Source organism: Simochromis diagramma, unplaced genomic scaffold (genome assembly GCF_900408965.1).
Source record: "Simochromis diagramma unplaced genomic scaffold, fSimDia1.1 OVJJ01000293.1, whole genome shotgun sequence".
In the NCBI taxonomy this organism is placed as follows: domain Eukaryota; kingdom Metazoa; phylum Chordata; class Actinopteri; order Cichliformes; family Cichlidae; genus Simochromis; species Simochromis diagramma.
The window spans coordinates 7,529,447-7,551,256 of NW_024386801.1; the positions used below are offsets into that span (position 1 = coordinate 7,529,447).

Genomic DNA, 21,810 nt, shown 5'->3' on the forward strand with positions numbered 1-21,810 from the left:
CTTTTTCCTGAGTCTAGTCTGAGAGAAGCCTGGGAATATAAAGAGATATTAATATTAGCCCAGTCAGACTGACCTTTTGTCACAAGAGTGGTCTAGATATTAATTGTGTTTGTGCAGGGAGGACATCCCTCTCCATTGTAATATTATATCTATAACCAAAAATGGTTATATAGCTATAGATGGCTGGCATGTCCTGTGTTTCAAGCCAAGAGCATCTAATTGCATAAGCCTTCAGCTGTTTGACCATCAAGTTAAAATCAAATGCTATGTGCAGTAGATAGTGCTCTTGGAGACATTTTAAACACAATACTTGAAGTCAATACAGTAAGACTCTCTTCTTTGCAGCCAATGGGGAAAAGGAAGCCCCTAGGCAATACAGACATTTCCAATAGCCTGCACTACAGTAGTGATCTGCTACAGCCCTCTATTCTCAGAGGAGCTCAGCTTCTACTGTTTTAACTGTAGTGAAATAAATCACTTAGCAACAGATAAACAGTCTTTGTGGCTCATGAAAAAGAATAACCATGACATAATTAGTTTTGGTTCCATATAAAAGACAAAAAAATCTTCTGTCTAAGTGTAGGTTCGCACACTGTCTTGATGCGGTGCTAAAATTTTTAAAAGATTACGCACACAGTGTTGTCTTTCCTACTTGAACTCTCTGTTTCTCTAGATCGAATTGATTTTATCACACGGATGCTTATAGAGCAGCCAGGTTGTAATTTCACAGTTAGCTGCTGGATAAATCAAAATGGGGTTTGGTTAAAAATACAGTTTTTATAGTGAAGGTTTTAAAAATGTTTCAAAGTAATCTAATCCAAAATGCAAAAAAGAGTAAAAGCAGGTACAAACGTATTTATTTATTGCAAATCGCTGTGTAGTATCTAAGTGTTTATGTGCCTATGCAGTTCTGAGTCTGTGTCTTATTGGAGTGTTCATATCTCAGTGATGACTGGCGTTAACTGTAAATCTTGTTGGCATATCAGTCTCGCCTGTCAACAGTAATGGAAAAGAGGACTTTAATCGATATTTGTTGCGTGTGCTGGTGTGTGTCCTTGTCCAATTATGCATGCATAAAGGAACATGGTGTCTGAATGAGACAGATGGGAAGTAGAAGATTCTAAAGAGTTCTTATAACATGGAGTATACTTGTCAGTGGCATTTTTTTAACAAGTTCAGAAAACGTACTGCAATAATAAACCATTATGATACCATTTCACAGTTGGCGAAGATTTGTAGGTACATCCCTGGTTTAGATCTGGTGACTGTGGAGGCTATTTAAGTAAACTCATTGCCATGTTCAAGAAACCAGTTTGAGGTGAGCTGAGCTTTGTGACATGGAACATTATCCTGCTGGAAGCAGCCATCCAAAGATGAGTACAGTGTGGTCATAAAGGGATCGACATGGCCAGTAATAACGCTCAGGTAGGCAGCGGCGTTGGAATGATGCTCATTTTATGCTAAGGAGCCCAAAGTGTGCCATAAAAGTGATCTCCCACACCATTACATCACCAACAACCTCAGCCTTTGATACAAGGCATATTTTCAGCAGAAATTGAGAGTTATCAGTCCAGGGAACATATTTCAGATCTTCTATTTTATTATTGAAAATTGAAGGGTCTTTACCTTGTTTAGTATAAATTGTCTTGAGGTGACTGTGATTTGTGCTATATAAATAAAATTGAACTGCACTGAATTAAATTATTGTCCAACTTTTGCAAGCCTGTATGATTTATAGCTTCGGTTTACTGTTTTTAGTTGACATGAATGGCGTGAACTTATGCTGCTGTGCTCCATCTGCTTGAAGTTTTGAAGTGTTGTTCATTCAGAGATGCTTGTCTGCATACCTTTGTTTTAGGAGTTGTGATATGAGTTTGGATTGCTGTTATGTTAGCTCAAAGCTTTTTTTTTAAAATTGTCCTCTGAACTCTGACATCAACAGAGTATTTACATTCAGAGAACTGCACAGCACTGCCTATTTTTCTTTTTTAAACCATTCTACATAAACCCTAGAGATGGTTTCATGGGAAAATCCCAAGAGATCAGTAGTTTCTGAAGTACTTAGACCAGTCCATCTGGCAACCAGCACTTAAATTGCCTTTCTTCCCCATTCTAATGCTCAGTTTGAACTTTAGCAGGTCATCTTAACCATGTCTACCTGTCAAAATACACAGAGGTGCTGCCATGTGATTGGTTGATTAGATATTTGTGTTAAAAAGCAGTTGGACGGGCGTGCTGGTGTGTATAAATACAGCACTTTTTAAGTGCAGTTGTCTGTGTGTGAACTCCCAAGTGAAGACACAAAGATGTGAAAGAAAGTGTCGTGCAATAACAAATTTGACTAATTTGAACAAAACTAAAGACAATGTATCCTATTTTAGCTAGTTTTGTGAGTACCCAGTTATTTTTATATTTTATAATAAAATAAATAAGTGCGCAACCTGACATGTGCCTTGACCCCCAGTTTTAGCTTTTAGCTTAGTGCTAATAAATTCTCACGCTTCTTCTGTGTTCTCCTTAGAGTCCCTAATTAAAGTACGTCTCTGTCTCACCCTTAAACTACTAATGTGTGAACTCATATCATGTTGTGTGTGTTCGTATGCTCAGTAACTGTGGGTAATTCTGGCTATATGTATGTAAGTGCCATGACTTTGTGCTGCATGAGAGAACATGTCAGTGTAGATCAACAACACTGAGGTTTGTGTGATGCAGTGATCTGAATTTACTGCAACTGCCAAAATGTTTGGTCATAAGATAACCTGACTATTCCCAGCTGGCATACATGGTTTTAGTCATATCTTTATGAAGGTTGCAATATTGAGGTTTTTGTTGAATCTGTTCTGAAGAAGTGACCCTTTGGATTTATTTAGCCTCAATGATAAAATTTAGATGGACAAATATAATAAAATATTTATTTTAAGAGCTGTTACTAATAGTTTTATGCAAGTATAGGACATGAAAATGATATCTACTCACCAGTTAATAAAGACTAAAATGATAAGGTTATTCTTTCAGTAAATTAGAGAAATTGTAACTTGCCTAAAGGACAGGAGATGAATCCAGGGATTTAAAAGTTACATCCATAATCATTAACAGTTTATACTGTGTTTTTAGATTTTTAGAAGTGACAAGTTGAAGGGTCGCTCTAAGCAGTAACCCACCTAAATGCATTTTATCTCCATTTATGCTGTTGCATTTTTTAATTCTACTTGACTTTATTACCAGAAAAAAAATACCAGTGTGGTCTGTGACTGACTCAACTGCACAGCTTGGGCTAGACTTAGATGTGTGGCCTCATGGTGTGGTCATCCACTTTTTCATTTAGGAGTTGTTTTCTTTGTACTGCAGACACATCCAAGTCTCAGCAGCCTGGCAAAGAGTGAAATCAGTAGTGATAAAAGTATCCGAGATTCTGCATGCAGGTAAGCTGATAAAGTGAAGGGTTGTCGTTTGTGGAATGACAACAGGGAAGGCATACAGGAAGCAGTGAGACCTGGGATGCACACTTGCATTGTGTGCCACTGTACTGATTGTTTTTATAAAGCAAGAAACACAGTGGATATTATGCTGATATTTCTCCAAGAATTTACCGGAAAGTCTGAAGACCCTGGGCTGTGACTGGCATCTTTCTGCTGTCATACCTCTTTGTGCTGTGACTCTTGGTAAAGAGGCACTCGAAGGATGATGTCAGTTTCATTCAAGCCCAGCAGGCATCTCAAAAAGCGAGACATAAAGCTGAGAACGTTATTCATCCTCCAGGGAGAAGTGAAGGCCCACAATGAAAACATTAGTTTTTTTATTAGGAACAAGATAATGTGATTTTAGATCTCATTTCAGTCACTTATGCAGATTAAGTAAAGCGCGCATGCCCTTTTTCCTGCATTTTATTAGGCAAGAGAGTGCCCAAACATGCGCACTCGCATTGGAACACATGCAGAAGTTAGGAAATTGCTTTGAATAGGATGATATTCACACCTGGAAATATGCATCTTTTAAGCTGATACTTGAAAACTTGTCACTCCCTGACACATCCTTGAGACCACACTCTTAAAAAAATCTGTAAGAAGCGATCCAGCTGTCTAAAATCTAACATCACCACAGTGACATGAAAAAGATTACATTTGATGAAAAGCAGAGAAGGGTTATTGACAGGTGATGTACCTGTATCATGACATGAGTTCAGGCATGTCTACAGCAATTTCACAAAAAGGTCTGGCAATACCACAAAGGGGCCTTAAACTTTGACAGACTCCATCACTAAAGAGTGACTGTGGGCTATAGCAACAGTGGACAGACAGGCAGGTTTGGGACAACATCTCATATTGTCAGTTGATAGGAGGTTGAGTTTAAAGAAGTCTACTGAATTGTATTCTTGCTTCGGGGACATAGTTTTGAACTTATTCATAAATAGAAAAAGTATTTTCAATCAAAGGATCTGTGGCATTGCTACACATTTGGCTAGATGCATGTCTTGCTCAGGAAGGTTAGTTGAAGAAATTTGCTTAAATAGCTTTAATCAGAGAGGCTGGTAAATTTCAGCAAGTTTCCTTGGCAACCAGCTGGGGTGCACTGCTCCTTGGCACACCCCGAAAAGTAACTGGCTGATGTTATGCAAATTTAAGGAAAGAGACACTAGAGCGAACACAGACAGGCCAATAGGCAGGATAAATCTGTCCCTTGAAACCAAATTGTTTCCTCTCTTAAAAAACTGTGTAAAATGTATTATGTAAGCTCACACTGTTTACTGACTGCAGACAGCGTCGTGCTGCACCTGCCTGATGTGATTGTTAAGATGCAGGATAGCCCTCTGTATTGCGCTCGTGCTCCCACGGAGGATGCAGATAAATAGATTGTTCATTTAAAATGCACCGTGTGTTTTAGAGAGGCTGAGGGAGACACAAAGTTTGGTGTAAGAAGAAGCAGAGGAAGCTGCTGAAGAATATCTCTGCAGCAACACCTTTTAGTGTGTGTTTGAGGTGGTGCACTGTACTGTACTGTAGATCACGAGTGATCTGAGTGAGTATTGAGGCTCTCCCACTCCCTGACAAGTTTCTTTTGGTGCTTTAAGTCTTAAATAATGCAGTTCCAGTAGTTTATTTCCATGTGCAGTTATGTTTCTGTGTGTAGCAAGAATACGGGTTATAATGATTCCTCCTCATATAAAAATCTATCATATTTACCACCTGAACTTCATAGGGGTTTACTACAAAGATGGCTCTGCAGTGACCGCTGACTGGAGATTACAGCCTGCTATCTCTTTAGAAATTCAGGTCCAGGGTTCCTTGCAGATAAAAAAAAAGTAGGGTAGCTCCGAGTTTCATCTTAAAGCTACTCGATTTTAAGTTGCTAGAACTACACATCTATCTTTCTCTTGCTCGTGCACTCGCTATTACACTTCCTGTCTTCCTCTTTCTACGCTCTTATAGGCATTGACACAGCCCGTCCTTTACACTAGTACTCTTACACTCTGTTCTTCCTCTCTTTTCCTCACTTGATCATTTAGCACCTCTCTTCTTCTCCTGATAACAATATAATCAGTACAGTCTGCAATTATGTTAAAAAAGAGATAAGTAATTGAGGCAGTCTCAGCTTACAGAAGAACTGTAGTGAGATCACCAAGATTTTTGGAGATCTCGTTATTGTTAAGCACTTGCCTCGGAGAACTGGGGCTGTTTTAAATGTAAAGGTCGATCATAAAGAAGATTAATTTGATTGATTTTGTTCTGTTTGCAGTTTGTTATCTGTTTTAGGGAGCAAAGAGGAGAGTCTGACTTAGTAATCTATTCATGAAATTATCTTTAGAGTAAGCTTACCTTGCTTTTAGTGCCTAACGTTTTTCTGCAGATCTGTGTATGTCTTGCTCTGGAGTGGATAGTGTCAGTATAATTATATACATCATTAGCTCACAGAAAGAGATCAGCAGACAGAAATAAATATTTTTACCAATCAATTGATCTCTGTTGTCTGTGAAAAAACCTCCATGCATGATCAACTTTTTGAAGTTAAAATAAAGTTTGCTATCTTTGTAGATAACAATTATGAACAGGAAGTAGACATTAAAACCCCCTTTTGTCATTAAGATTCGTGTAAAACTGGTAATGTGGCACTTGGGACAGATTACGAGCACACACCTATCCTTTTCTGTTCTACTTTCCTTGACAGCATCACCACTTCAACACAAATTAAACTCAAGTACTCGTATCAAATCGACAGCCTGAATCACGCACCATTGTCCATAATTAGGGATGGTCCAGCCTCAGCATTTTCCTTGTGAACAGAGTCTGCAGCACGTGTGTGTTAATGCAATGTCTCCCAAGGTGTCTGAATCTTGATGGTAGCCCATTAATCCGAGTTAATTGAATCAATCCCCCCCCTTCATCTCAGGAGTGTAACGTGGTGGTAGTTCAGATGTAAACCCTTAGATGGTGTCTCTACTTTACGCTATGGGATTTAGTGAGGTAGTTTAAAATGGTAGTCTGTTTCCTATGGCCTGTAAATCTTAAGATTAAAATAAGCGTGTTTATTAGATAATGATACTCAAAATCGAACTGAAAATCTTGCGGTCACATGTAACATGTAATTATCAAAAGGAGTCAGGCTGTCTCATTTTATGTGTATGGATGCTTGTTATGATAGACACAAATTGAGTTATTTTGTGTTTATATTAGTTTTAGAGGAGCCAGATGTGGCCTCGTGCCGTGTTCACTTGTAGCATCAATGTTTCATGGTTGACTTGTTACAAGCAGAGATGGAAGAGTGAGAGAAAAAAGGTGACTGCTGTTTGTTATCACCAAAATACCTTATCCCATTTTAGTGATAAAAACAAAAAAGAAAAGGTGTTTGGAAATAGACAATCCTCTTATAAGAGACTGTACTGGGACCAGGTTCACGTAACCCTGTGTGGTCTAAGTCATCATTAGTGCAGACCCTAACTCTATTCTAACGCTATGTTTTGGAGAAAGGCGAGAAGAACAGACTTTTCTGGAAAAAAACATCGAATTAGTTTTAGATAAGTATCGGTTAGAGGGTCATGCTTTTGTTAATACGAGAATAATTTTAAAGAAAATTACATTTTTGGTGCGATGTAAAAAGCAATGTGAAGGATTGTCAGTTAACGTGGCTAAACAGAAGTAAAAGGACTTGTGTAAGACACACGTCTCCAAAGACCCAGAAATAGCTAACAAAATTTCTGACATTATTTTAATTTTGTTTTAAGTTCACTCTCCAAAACTGCAACTAATTTCTACTCAAATAACCTCGAGTTTGAGGAAGTTAATTTTTACCTATTAAACTAACTAAATTAATTTATAGTTAATTTCAGCTGACTCTGTAATTAGTCAAGTGATAAAGAAAATGAATTGTTAATAATACAGCATTTCACCTGTTAAAAAGAGCCAAGTCACAGCACTAAATTATATGAAACTATTTCAAAATGCAGCTGACGGGTACCTTTAGTGTTGATTGTTTGTAATGATTATAGTTCTGTTCTTTATTGTTTGTGCACTACGATGATACAACTTTCAAAGGTCTCCGGTATTGGCTTGAATGTAATACGTGTAAGTTTTTAACAGCTTTCCTTTATAATTTTACAACTTAACTTGTCACAAGTTTTTACATCATTGAAAGCTACTGTTTTGGGTTTTTTAGGTAGAAGCAATTTGAGAATGTGCAAATTCATTCAATACAGTTTAGCAAAAGCCTAGATGTACAGATACACAGGCCTTCATGTATATGTTTGTATGTTCTATACTGAGATAAAGATACTGTTGTGAGATTGATCACACAGTTCCGATTTCATTGGTTAACTTGTTCTAGGTCCATGACACCTGGGTTTACAGCACAAACTGTGACATTTCAATGCACACTATAACTTACACACAGTGAACCCCACAGTTAAATGCCTCCCATGCTTGAATCATTTTTGACTTCTCAGAGAATAATCTTGAATTAAATTCACTGAATTTAGTCATTCTTCATCTTGACAGATTTCCAAATTATTGAGAATTTTCTTGTTATTGTAGCAGATTGTCTAATAAATTTGTTAAGCACTATAAACATAACCAGTTAGCTTTTAAAGTGGTTATTAGTTATTAGCGATATTGGTAGGATTTATTGCTTAGCAACATATATTATGTTGTGGAAGTTTTCCATTTAAATAAAGCCTGCAGACGAGCGGTGAGCGGTAGCTAACATTCTTTTAATCAAAACACACAAAGAACAGACAACCGAGCTCCCTTGCTACCTCCCAGAGTCCTCCAAGAGACAAAAGACTCTTCCTGTGGAGTTGTCTGCTTCCCCCAACTTCCTTACTAGACCGCTACCATTTGTCTTATAGTATGAGTCTGAAACATGCTTAAAAACCCAGTGGCACCAAGGCATTATACAATAAAATAATGTGATTAATACATAAGTAAAAGAAATTCCTATACAATTGCTTTTCCTATTTAGGGTTCAGAATGAACTTGGGGAACAGGTGGAGATGCACATTATGAATGTTTATTATCTTTTATTTATCCAGATGAAAAGTCTCGTGGAGATTTAAATCTCATTTCCAAGAGAAACATTATGCAGTTATTATACACTATTATACAGAGATGATGGAGAACCTGGCTAACAGATCTACAGGGTGACTTTGAGGTATAATAGTCAGACAGAGGCTGGTCATTTAGTGTATCCCAAAAACCTAAGCTTGCATGTAGTTGATTGCAAGCATACAAGTAAACATAAGTACCACACAGTAGTATCTGGTGACTGAACTCACGTATTAAACCGATTCCATATATCATCTTGTTTATAATGGAACAAACACATGTTAGTCGAGCTGTTTTACACTAAACCTTTAGGATACTGGACAGGACCCGTAGCTCTCCCTGCGTCCAGTAGGAGGCTCAGCAGCGTTAATTAGTGCATATGTCATCTGGGCAGCGACAGCCAGAGGTCTTGGGAGATGGAGACAGGGCTGTGTGAGAGTCATTACACTCCATCATCTCTGCACTCCTCCTTTTTCTTTCCCTTCACTTCACAACTACACAACTGCATCTTTCTCTTCTATGTCGATGCATCACTTTGTGCTAAAAGGCAACGACAATGACTTGTCTCTTTCTATTCAGACTGGATGCCATCTGTTCCTTTAGAGATACTACAGTCATGGCCTACTGCATGCATCATCCTCACTTACATAATCTCAAAAAACACACACAAACAATACATCTTAATTAGTAAGACACTTTTGGACTTTGAATTCAGATACTGAATGATGCAAGGTGTGCTTGTGCTTGCTGACACTTAATCAACCTGTTTGCACTTACCTGAACTTGAGTCCATATGGGCTTGTTTTTTTTTCTGACTCAGATAAATGTGCTCAACCTATATGCCCTTTTCTGAATGTTGTTAAGCATGTAATGCATTTTTGCCAGATTTCTGTGGCATATACAAGTGTTTCCCACACTTTATTCTAAAACAATTTGCTATATTATATTTAGCATTATTTCTTAGATAACTTGTAACCTATTTAGATTCAACATCTTAAGACGCAGTGTGCCACGTCTAGCTTTAGGCCATAATAAAAGAGTGATTAATTGAAACCATGCTGCCTTTTTTTGTCTTCCTTCATGCATCCTTTGTTCGTTGCCCCTTCATAGCCCACAAAATGTGACCTACAGTTTGTGTCTCATCTCTTCCTTCAGGCCTATCTTCTCTTTTCCCATCATTTTTCACTTAATATCTCTAATTTAGACAGACAAAAGATCAAGGCCTTAGTTAAAAGGGTGTGAAGACAGGAAGGAGATTAAATAGAAGAATGATATATCCCAGTGTGTCTGATCTCATCCAGATTGTGAATGAGTTTGACATGGCGGCACATAGATAAACAGACCAGGCCATAGAGACAGCACATATGACTCGTCACTTTGACCCCTTTTTTAATAGTTTATTTCTCCTTCTTGAACTTGTTCAGGATTCTTGGCACCTTGTTATCTAGCAAACTGGCTCATGTTTCCACCGGTCTTTCGAAACCATACAACATGACACACTGACTGATGGTATCAGAGTTTGCACTTTACACCAGACTGCTTTGTCACTGGCACCGTGAACTAAACAGATCACATTCTATTTTGATGTACTGGGAATATATATACATATATACTGAAATCCTTCCTCTCACCCCTGCGGGCGGTCTATCCTTCAAGCTCGGGTCCTCTACCACAGGCCTGGGAGCTTGAGGCTCCTGCACGGTATGTTAGCTTTTCCTAGGACTGAGCTTTTCTGGACAGATATCTCATATGCAGTTCCTGGGATCTGCTGGAGCCGCTTGCCTAGCCTGGGAGTCACTGCACCTAGTGCTCCGATTACCAAAGGGACCACTGTTACCTTCACCCTCCACATCTTCTCGAGCTCTTCTCTGAGCCCTGGGCGTCTCCCATTTTGACCTCGGGACTTCCAGGCCATATCCAGCACAGATTTTTCTGTATACTATGCCAGGAGACCAGCTGCTGGACTTCTGGGGGAGGAAGGTTTTCCCATTCTTGTCTAATATAGGAATCTAGCTGCTCAAAGAAATTCTTTGGTGTACTTTTATGATGGTATTTAGGAATTTCCTGAAAAAAAAAAAACATCATCTAGATGGTAGGATATGTTGCTTAAAAACCTGTATATCTTTTAGCAATTATGGTGCCTTTCCAGATGTGCAAGCTGCCAGGTCCATTGGCACCACCAATATCAGAATCAAACCCGTTTTTAGTATAGTGCTGCCTGAGGGCCTGGAGATCATCACTGAAGGCATCCAATATTGATTTTTGGCCTTGTAGGGGCTTATAGTTGGGGCTTATAGTTAGGCTTTGAGGACTTGCACTCTACCACTGTCTCCATCATGAAGGAATGTGATGTAGTTAAGCACCAGAGTGCAAAATCCGCATGGAAAGTACATTTGGCACGGTCACCCTTAGCAAACTCATATCATAAGTAAAGTTTCTTTGGGCTAAACCAGATAATAAAACTAGATGCATGCCCATTCGGATGATTTGTTTCTGCACTTTTGGTAATCAGATGTATGTTAGATAATTTTATATAAGTAAACTTGGTGCATTGTCAGTGTTTGCTGTTGCCATACAGGAACCTTCAGCAGTGAAGTGAAAAAATGAAATTTCCTCAGGCTGGGGAGGAATCATAAGAGCTCCTGATCCTCGCTCATTCTCATTTGAGTCGTGCTTCACGCAAAAATGGTGATAGCGTTATACGTTTCTAGCCTTTACATTCTTAAATTGCATTATTTGGTGCTTTTGTGTGGGTTTCTACTTCCTATTGGAGTCTTTTGAACAGCTTAAGTTTTCCTAATCATGAATAGTACAGCATTCTCTCACTGTTGAAATTTCATAGAAGTAATTAAAAATATAACTGACTGATTAGCTTAATCACTGAAAATAATTTGTTGCATGAATAATGTGAAAGGAGATCTGATACTGAACCATTACCAATGACCTTGCTATTTTCTTCTTAATGAATTAAACATCTGTCTTTCCAAAACCCAACGGGCAAATAATTGCTAACCCCATTGCACCAATCACACTGAATGTCAATATGTTCAATTGTTGTTAAGTATGCCTATGTTAAAACCATTGCCAGCAATACTCTGAATACCAAAAGATATGCTATGAGAGGTTTGTCGAAAACAACTTGGTCTAAATGCAATGTGCAAGGCATTTGGCAGCAGAAGATAGGTATTGATGGAGGCAGATTGTCACATTCTTGCCCAAGTGTATGAATGTAACGCAGGGCTTTTCAAAGTTTTTCCTAGTATATTCTTGATGATTTAGCCGTAAAGAGGCTTCAAATGATCAAGTATAATATATATATTACACTTTGGGAATAAACAGTTCATTCATAGTTCACCGATTATACATTCTGTCTTTTTCTGCTTCTTAAGGATCATTCCCCAGTTCCCCTCCGTTTAGAAACAGTCAGCAGCTGGGTATTCAATCTGCATGACTTCTTTTAGTCATGCTGAGCGTTTATTTAGTTTTGTCTTTTAAAACACATTTTATACTATATGATGACAATGGACAGCAGGAGCAACAGCTGGCAACAGTCACATATCAAGATGAAGATAAGATGTCAAGAGTATGAGAATGACAAACTAGTAGTGGCTCACATTGCTCCAATCCACTTCAGAATCTGCCTAATGGGTGTTTCAGCATCTTGAATTCCTGTGCAGATGTATTTCTAAGTTATTACTGCTCCTGTATAACTGCTGACAGAGTGGTTTGAGTATTGCAGTAAATGCTGATCTTTTGGGGTTTTCCCCACACAACCTTCTGTAAGGTTAACAGAGAATGGTCAGAAAGAGAAAATATTTGGTGAGCGGCAGTTCTCTAGGTACAAATGCTTTGTTGATGCCAGAGGTCAGAGGAAAATGACCAGACTGCTTTGAGTTTATAGCAAGACAACGGCAACTCAAATAACCATTTGGTAAAACCGAGGTATGCAAATGAGCATCTCTAAATGCACAGTGCATCAAACCTTAAAGCCGATGGTCTATGGCAGCAGAAGACCACACCAGGTGCAACTCTTGTCAGTAAAGAACAAGAAACTTAGGCTACAGTTTGCATGAGCTCACCAAAATCAGACAGGAAAAGACTGCAAAATTATTATCTGCTCTGATGAAGCTCTGTTTCTGTTGCGGCACTCAGATAGTAGGCTCAAAATCTGGCATATACAAAATAAAAGTATGGATTTATCCTGCCTTGGTTCAACAGCTCGGAATGGTAGTCGTATTGTAATTGGTGTGGGAGATATTTTCATGGATATTTTCTTTTTATGCCCATTCCTTTATGACCACAGTGTACTCATCTGTCCCATGTCACAAAACGAGTAATTTTCTAGAAACATTTTGAATGTAAGAAGAATTAAGAAGTTCGTGAGCCAAAATACTAACACAATACCAGTAATGTGTACTTTACTAGATGAAATGTTTAGCCGTATCATGGGACACGTCACTAGCTGTCATATCATGAATCAGTTTTCTGGAAAGAAAGTTTAAGACCTTACAATAATAGAGGTAAAACCCCAACAATCAAACAAGACCCTATAAACAAAGACTTGGTGACAGTGGAAAGGAAAAACTTCCTTTTAATGGGAAGAAACCTACAGCAGAAACTTGGGGCGGCGCAACATCCGGTGCGGCAGATTGGAGGTGAGGGGAGGAAGATAAGATAAAAACACACTGTGGAAGACAGCCAGAGATTAATAATAACTAGAGATTAAATGCATACTGGTGTATAAACACATAGTGAGCGAAAAAGGTGAGTGAAGAAAAACATGCGGTGCATAATGGGAAGCCCCCAGCAGCCTAGATCTAATGTAGCGTAACTAAAGGTGGATTCAGGGTCATCTGCTCCAACCCTAATTATGTATGAGCTTTAGGTTTAAAAAGTTCCTTTTTGATCATCTTAAGTAGAGAGAGTGTCTGTCTCCCAAATCCAAAATGGCAGCTGGTTCCACCGAAGAAGGGCCTGAAAGCTCTGTCTCCCATTCTACTTTTAAACATCCTAAGAACTACAAGTAAGGCAGCAGTCTGAGAGCAAAGTGCTCTAATGGAATGATATGGTACTATGAGGTCTTTAATATAATATATAATGTATATTTTCTACCACCTAATCCTAGGCAGATATGCGCACGCACACACACACACACACACACACACACACACACACACAGAGGGAGAGTTGCATATTCTCAATAATTGCACACTATGGTTCTTATTGTGTGGAGGCATTTTTCATTATCCTGCTGTTTTTTTCTACCTCCCAATTCAATGGCTATTTGTCTCCTTCTACTGCACTTATGTTCTTTCTTTTGCTCTCATTGGTTTCATTTTGATATTCAGTCTGGAACTGCATTGCAGCTCAAAGCTGAGGAGCAAAGAGGACTCATTCTTTGATATTTGTCATCTAGATTTCTGTGAAACTTTGAGGGACCTTTGTTTTAAGTGGCAACAGAAAAGTAATAATAGTTTAAGACCTGGTGATATGATCTATGCATAGGCGGGCGTGTGTGTGTGTGTTTGTGCAACCTGTGATATGTCAAATGAACACAATATTTCTCTTAATCATTCCTCACAATAATAAAAATAATTCTTCTAATGGTTTTATGAATAATTTTGGTATTTCAGGTTGGCATATGCACAGCTTATAAAAGTACTAAGAATAAGAAGGGTTCAGTTCCAGAACCTTGCTCAGCAACAGCCATACAGTCCATTAGAGGCCAAATAAAAGCATTTTACAGTCAGCCACAGTAAATCAGCTTCTGTTGACGACAAGAGTATTATTCACTTTATCTGTCCAGTTTTTGGCAATGAGACTAATGGATACTGTGGATCTGACATTTTAAATTTTCACATAAAGTGCAGATATATAGTCACCTTTTAAATACGGATTTTGAATGGACACAAAACTAAACTGCAGTAATCACAACATTATATATTATTACATTAACCACTTTGTGCATCACCTGGAATAGTTTTGGTTCAGTTTTCAAGATTCTGTTCAGTTCATTTCTTAGCAGCATGACTGAAAGACTCTGAAGGATGTCAGTTGGTATATTAAGTCACTCTTGAAGAGCTTCGGTCGATGCCCTTTAAACTCCACAGACCCAAAACATATTGTCTGATGCTTTCCAAGAAATGCTTTTTATCACGTTAGATGCAAATTATTTGGGCCAATTTTTTTTTTTCTTTTCTTGATTTAACAATGGGGTAGTTGTACAGACGTTTTCTGTTTTGTATGTTGTTTTGTTCGAGTCAAAAAGCGATACAAAAAAGTAACACATAAACTATAATTTGATTTAATTTTGTGTGCACTCCATCTTGTTTTGTTTCTAGTAAAAAAAAAAAAACCTTCAAGACCTCATCTTTTTACCCACTCTTGCCTCAACCATGATTTTATGTGACAGAAATGCAGTCTAATGATAAAGTAGATGTCTTTAAATACAACTGTGTTTCCAGAAAGTGTCCATCTTAATATTGGAAAAGGCTACGTGGATGATGTGTGAAAGCTAAAAGGATGAAAATAGTACTGCACACAAAACCAACTGAACTGTTAAGCATGGTGGATTACTATTTGTGCATCTTAATTGGGCTGCAGCAGCAGTCCACACATATGGAAAAGATATATAGAAATCTTATAAAGTTTGTATCTGTCTTGTGTGAAACTTGTATGAAAAGCATACAAGAGTGAAAACACATATAAGATCCCTTGAAAAATTATATAAATGAAACTTGTATGTTTTGGATACTTACTAAAACAATATATAAAAGTAATGAGAAAGTGGCCACTTTCATGAGTAGGGATGGGTATCGTTTAGGTTTTATCCGATACCGGTGCCAAACCGGTACTTTTGAAACGGTGCCGGTGCTTAAACGGTGCTCGAACCGATGCTTAAAGAATAGAGAACACAAACTTTGTCCAAAAACCTCTCATGTTTAGCTGGTTTTTGTAAAAAGATAACAATGTTAGACTTTTCTGCAGCTATAGGGCATATATGGTATCACTCTTGGCTGGAAGCAGTGCTTAAACAATGGAAAAAAACACAAACTTTGTCCAAAAACCTCTCATGTTTAACTGTTTTCCAATTTTCTTTGGTCATTTTAGCCTTTTTGGCCAGGGTGAAGGGAGTATCTGCCATCAAACAAGAAGACAGCCGCATGTAACTACGACGGTGTTTGCTAGTTCACCTTACATGCATTAATGTAATAACGTGGTTAGCCTACTCAACGTAAATTACACACGAACAACATTAAGCTACTCACGCAGAGAAGCTGCTGCTGCTGCCATCATCATCCGTCATCATTTCTGCTACACTGGCAGGGCTGGGGGCCAGGACTCTCCTCTTCGGGTTCTTGGGGGAGGTTGCTAATTCCGGGTCCGATAGCAGGCACCACACCCGTAGTAGGTACGGTGCATTTCTCGGCTTTAAAAAAACCCGCCATGCGTCGCCAGGTGTTTCATCAGATTCGAGGTGTTACCTCCTTTGCACAGTATCACCTTAAAGCACTTGTTGCAGGCTGCTGAGTTTGCATTTTTTGCTGTGAAGTACAGCCAGACTTTGACCACTTCACCTTGGGCATTTTTAATCTGTAGCGCTGCTTTAAAAGAACGTACGTACTTGGGCCTGCCTACTATCCTTGGAAACACAAAATGATTGGCTAGAATCTGAAGTGTATCACATCTCAGGAAAAAAAGTACCAAAATAAAGCACCAAAATATGTGCTGCTTTTCGGTCTGGTTACTACCGTTTATGTCAGAACCGGTGCCATAATGGCACTGGATTCCGGTACCCATCCCTATTCATGAGTAAATCATATAAGCCTTATATGATTCACTATATGAAGTAGGCCACATCTTATGCAAATCTTTTATAAGTTTTTACTATTTCTTTTCCATATGGGCATGATGAGCTTAGAAAAGGTTAGGTGATTCTTATTTAATTCTATGAAATTTGGTAAAACTGTTGAATCAATCAATGACAGTAATGCAGTATTCCCTTTGTGCATCTCAAAATCATAGCCTGCAAGCTTTGGCCACATCATTTTCCTTGCTAAAAGCATTTCTATGATAAATCATACAATGTGCCTTCGTACAAACTTTGTGTGTAGAACTGTGCTTTATTAGAAGCTCTCCGCAGACTTAGGTAAGCCTGACATACTAGACTGGCATACGAGCTGCGGCCCTAAAGTGATTTTCTAGCATATTAAATTTACCCTTAACAAAGTTGCTGTTATGGCTGATATATCCGGTTGTATTTGGTTCAATAATAGAATACCTATCACAGTCTAAAATGGTTGTATTATTATTATTATTATTATTATTATTATTATTATTGCTATTGCTATTCTTTTAATACATCAGAAAAAACTCAACTCAAGCAGTGCAGTAAATGTCTCTTTCTTTCAGTTTTTAGGGAAGACTTTTGTTGTCATTCCTTTGTGTTGGGGTAGTGTGCAGCATGGAAATACTGTTCCTTCTGATCAGTGATATAATTGTGCCCAGACTCAGGCAAATCCTAGAGGTTTTGTTCAAAACAAATAAAGAGCCGTGTGAGCCTTTCTTTGCAAAATTCAGTTAATTCCAACAGGATTTAATCTTAACCCCTCAGTAATCCAAGCTCTTGATGAAAAATAAATTACAGCCTGAAACAGAACCAACATACAATGTCTCTGAGTCCAACATGGCCTGGCCATGGGGTGACGCACCAGTTCAGGAGACTGAGTCGGCCACAAAAGCTCGGTCCAGGATGTGGCCAGCATCGCCTGTGGAATGGCTCAGGAGGCTGGCCATATGGCCAGTGGAGTTATGGGAGGAGACAAAGAACTTCTCGAGGTTTGCCCCGTTGCCAGCGGCAGAGACTGAGGAGAGGCGGAAACCCTCTGGCAGCTTGGGTTGGAGGCCAGGGTTGGTGGTAACGGGCCTTCGACTCCAACATCAGTAGAGTCCTAATTCATTTAGAAATTTTAACAAATCTCTGGAACTCCTCCCATAACTCATCACCTAGCGCTATTGCAATGCCTGCTGGGTCCAGTGTGGTTGCATTGTTTTGTCATGGTTATGGAAAATCTGGACCCAAAAAAGCAGAAAACAGGACAGGATTTAAGAAACAAAAAACATACCTTTATTTAGGTGAGGCAGCAAATCCAGATGACTGAGGAAAGTGGGGTTCAAAAATAATCCAAAGCAGGTAATACACAAGGAAAATGCTTATGCAGACAAACAGTACAATGCATCAAAAAACTAAGGAGAACCGAGGGTTTAAATACACATGAGGTAATCAGGCACGCAGCTGGTGAAAACAAGGTGCGGGTGAACAAAATGAATTAACTACCATGAGGGGAAACAAAACTGAATATAATGCACATGAGATGAGAGATTATCAAAATAAAACAGGAAGCCTAACCACTGAGATGGATCTTGACAGACCAAAGTAAAGACAAAGACAACAACTAACTAAACATGGGAAACATAACAGAAACAGCGACTAGGCATGGAGAACATAAGAATAACCAAGAAAGAAAACTATGGATACAAAATCAAAATGAAAACACAACCTAAGAAAAGATCATATTCAACTCAAAACCACAACAAAGTCAAACAGAAAACATCAAACAGAAGAGTGAGTCTAAAACTGAAAACACTGGATATAAAACCAAAGGATCATGACAGAAATAACTATAACCGTTGTTTTAAACTTTACATTTAATGATGAAATGAATAGTTGCCAACAAATATTCCCCTTAAAGCAATACCAAAGAGATTAACTAAAGAGACCTTGATGGTAAAATCCCGACTGTTTTGAAAGAAGAAAACGCATAGTAAAGCCAAATAGTAGAGAATTTGAAAGGGGACCTCTTTCCTTGGAAATCCCAGGTTAGCTGTGGATTGCTGGATTGATTGGTGCGTTTTGCGAAATGGGAAGTGTATGTAACCTAGAGAGCTATTGTATAGAAGTGTCTGTAACCACAGCCTTTGATATGGTCTAAAAAGACTAATATACTTTACCAACATTAACAATGAAGATGTTACTATCATATAACCATCTTCACAGAATTTTTACTGCAACCAGAGGAACTCAGATGGAAACCTGCAACTGAAGACAAGTGTCAGGCTGTTTACATTGTACAGTAAAAAGTACAACTTGTTGGATAGCTAGAGGGATATAAATTTTAGTAATAGTTTTATTTATTGACCTCATATAGCCAGACCTTTATTTAGCAGGTCTTAATAAGGAATCCAAATAACCTATTAACAATTATCAACCTAAGAATAATTGGTTAAATGATATCATGACTTGCTGGCTTCAAAAACCATTGATATGGTCACCTGGTATATAAAGTAGGACAGATCAATTCAGGGTAGACAGAACCAATATTTTTCTCATCTGATTCTCTTGACGTAACTGAGGGTTACCATTTAAATTCAATAATCAACAGCAATATCAATAGCAATTTGCCGTTTTTAAATATTTTCTTCAGTTACTTCTTAAGGTGACAAAGTCTTACACACTGGGGACAAGCCAATTCTTAAACTGTTAAATGGTCTGTAGCAGTAATACCTCTGGTTCAGGCACATCCTCTGCAATTCTGCTGGTTGAGCTCAGCACAGAGCACATATTGCAGGCCAAGACTGTAGAATGATAAGGTCCCATCAAAGCCTGTGTGATTTTGATTCAGCTGATTTAGTTGAACTTAGGAGCAATGCATGAAAAACGTAGTATAACTCAGTAATATTAAACACGTTGTTTAATATTTTATAACCAGGATTCCTATATCTCTGAATTTTGCATTACCGTGTGTCTTTGCTTCTGCAACTACTGTAATGTTTGCACTTTCATTTTTGACTCATTTATTACTTTGCCAAACTCAGAATATTAAAGAGATTAACTAATATGCCTCTGCATTTTGACACTTACGTGTGGTTGTTGTTAGTGATGTGTTGCTGTTAGAAGATTTTATTGTTAACATTTTCATCTCACTGTCGGAAATACAGTGATGCTGAATGGTTTAGAGCTGAGGTTTGGAGTTTATATTGCACGCAGGAATTATTGATTTATCACTTATTGGTTTGGTACTTTCTCTGCTCTCTGTGCCATTTATAGCTTAGGCTCTGCAAGTGTTTGAACCTGCCACAATATCCATACACATTTGCACACAGGAGAAGTTGGTTGCATAGCACTGCATATACTGTTAACTAGCCAATATTTGAGTTTTAATTAACAGTTGGCAGATGTTTACAATTTTTGAGATTTTTTTTTTTTTCAGACAGGAGAAGTTTATGCCTAAGAGGCAGATTTCCACTGTATACAGTATGTATTGCATATATATGCGGTTGCTTATCAGAGCACAGAAATCAGCAGAGTGGATTGTTTTTCCACATCTTTCCCACAGGCATCAGAACCTTTGAACTCTTGCATTTATGACTAAAGACAGAACTCCTGCTGCTGTTGGTGTAGCAGTTACAATACTGCCTTGCTTCATTTTTCCTAGAATAATAAATAATGCACATTCACGTGTTGACACAACATTATGTTGCTGAAAAATGGATGTCAGCTTTATGTGTAAGAAATTTTGCTTAGTTTTGTTTACTTTAACTACCACAGGCTCTTAGGGTGAACAGTAATATATAACTGTGAAAAGCCACCATACCTATGTGAATTGCATATTATATTAAAAGACCTGGCTTTTACCTCAGGCGTGACACCAGAAGTTTCTGAAAAATTGATGTTAGCAAAATAAAGGCTTTCTGTGAGAGCTTTTGCCTATTATTCTCTAGTTTTATTTACTGGTAACTACCACTGACTGTTAAGATGACCTTTCGAAGAAAAGTCTCAAAAGTAATTCTGAAGCTATTACTATACTTAAATTACTGCACAAAATCTTGAGCCAACCCTTTATATTTTGTTGAGAAAATGGGGAGGTGGGTGCAATTATGTAATGAAAGGTAGAAACATATATAGAGATACAGTAGTAAGGCAAAACTGAGTTTATACAATACACTGGCCATCTGTACACACATAGCCTGAACTCTATCAGGCAAGCTTTCCTGTAGTTTCTTTTGAGTAGCCTTCAGGAATAGTTCTCCAGGCTTCTTGAATTGCATTCAAAGCTCTTCTTTGGATGTTGGCTTTCTTTTGTTCCATTCTCACTGAAGATGATCCCACACTGCTTCAGAAATGTTTAGGTCCAGGCTTTTGGGATGCCAGTCCACACCTAATCTTCCTCTGTTGTGTTTTTCTGTTCAGGTATGCGTTTACTACATTGGCTGAGTGTTTGGGATCAAAGTCGTCATTGCTTTCCAGATGGTATTGCATGGTGGATTCAAACCCGATGGTATTTTTCTGTGTTCAATTTTGACAAGATCTCCAACACCACTGAAATGCAGCTTTCAAACCATAACAGAGCTTCCACCATGTGTGACAGATAACTGTAGACATTCAGTGTTGTCCCTCCCTTCTAACCTCTGTATTTGTTGATGGTGGTGTGAATTCAAAACTTTACATTAGTATTTACAAATCCAAAAAACCTGATGCCACTAAATTTTAGTCCAGTTCTTGTGTAACTTGGCACACCTTTTCTCCCTGGTTCAATCCCTTCCTGACATGGCTTCCTGACAGCCACGTTTCCACTGAAACTCTTTCTGATGAGGCATCTCTGAGATCTTGTGTTTCAGGTCATTGCTGGATTTTTTTTAAAGGACATGACTTTGAAATACTATTTTGTTCTTTTACTGCAGAACGTTTTTTAGGCTACTTCTTGTGTCCTCCACTTGTCCAGTTTCCTCACATGTTTTAGGAAAACTGCACACCATGAAGAGATTTGTCAAGTTTTCATCTAATAGCTGTTTTGGACTTGACCTTGTTGGTGCAAAAATACTATTTTATGTCAAACTGTGCTATGTTTTCCTTGATTTCACTAAGAAAGTGGGAACAAATTATGTGTTGTTTTTATTTTTTTGCGATAGGCTGTTAGTAACAAAGTGTCTAAAGATACAATTTAAATTTTTTATACCTTTTCTCATCAGCTCTTATATATATGCAATATATATGTAAGTTTGGCTTCTTGGGAGCAAAGTAGAAAAGTAGAAAGAAATCAGGTTTGGTTTAAGATTCTTGTACAGTACTGTATGTGAATTGGCATTTTCTTATTCTTATGATATTGGACATCCAATGTATGTCTCTGTGATGAAACAGGTCCTTATATTTAATGTTATATGTTCTTATTATATGCTACATATCAGTCTCCTAATTCCGCTTAAGTGCAGTATGTGATAT

At 38.1% G+C, this 21,810-nt stretch overlaps 1 protein-coding gene across 1 annotated transcript in view; it reads left to right on the plus strand.

Annotated features, from left to right (window-relative positions):
* shank3a (SH3 and multiple ankyrin repeat domains 3a) overlaps positions 1-21,810 on the plus strand; it is a 225,956-nt gene that overhangs the window by 76,290 nt on the left and 127,856 nt on the right. The gene's annotated exons all lie outside the window — the stretch shown is intronic.